The following is a 900-nucleotide window of genomic DNA, read 5'->3' as shown; positions in this document are numbered from 1 at the left end:
CAGCCCAGGCCCTCTGGTGCAGGGGGGCTGGGTAAATAGCAGTTCAAGTAGGGGAGGCCCAGGCCCTGGATCAGGGCGGGGCGCACACAGTCACAGAACAGTGAGGGACCTCAGGCCCCCTTGGGTAGGGGCTGAGCAACACTTACTCGGGCTAAGCCCTGGCTCCGACACCAGTGCGTTGGGTGAGGGGGAAGCCTGCCACCCGTGAGCGGGGGTGGCAGGGGGAAACGCAGGCCCACCCACTCCACTGCGTTCCAGCCCGGGGCCCTAGCAGCGGTTACTGCCGCTGCCGGTCAGTGGGATATCCTGACGGAAACACAGTGACATGGGTTCGCATGCCTCGACAGCCTGACCGGGGTCGGCTACCCCCGGGCTACTTCCAATTTCCCCCTCAGGGCCTACCTCGTCCGCGGCACCGGGCAGGGTCCAGTCCACCAGCATAGGCTCCTCCCGGCCGGGGCTTGGTGGCAGGTCCGGCAGCTCCGTCGGGAAATCCGGCCAGTTGCACTCGGGCGGTTCCTCCGGGTAACAGCAGGGCCGAAGGGGTTCTAGTGCGGTCTCAGCGTCGGGGTTGCTGTGGGGGAGTTCCAAGGGCTCCCCCCAATGACGGGAGCGGACGGGCTCCGGCGGCTCTTCCTCGTAGTGAGCCCGGGGCAGCTCCGGCCAGCTAGGAGAATATCCTCGGGCCTCAGAGGTATCCTGGTCGGGAGCCCCCGGCCGCACGTCTGCTCCCTGCGGTGGCCGGGCTCTGACTGAGCTCTGGCGGCCAGCCTTTATACTTCCTGTCCCGCCCCTTGACTTCCGGGGGGCAGGGACAGGTGGCGGTGGCTCCGCCCACTCTGGTGTCTGCACCGGTGCTCCCTCCTCTGGGCAGGAGGGGAGCCACACCGACTCACTACA

The sequence above is a fragment of the Terrapene carolina genome, unplaced genomic scaffold (genome assembly GCF_002925995.2).
Source record: "Terrapene carolina triunguis isolate 2854851 unplaced genomic scaffold, T_m_triunguis-2.0 Scaffold613, whole genome shotgun sequence".
Classification (NCBI taxonomy): Eukaryota; Metazoa; Chordata; order Testudines; family Emydidae; genus Terrapene; species Terrapene triunguis.
The sequence above is the reverse complement of the archived record's forward strand: the minus strand, read 5'-3'. Positions refer to the sequence as shown.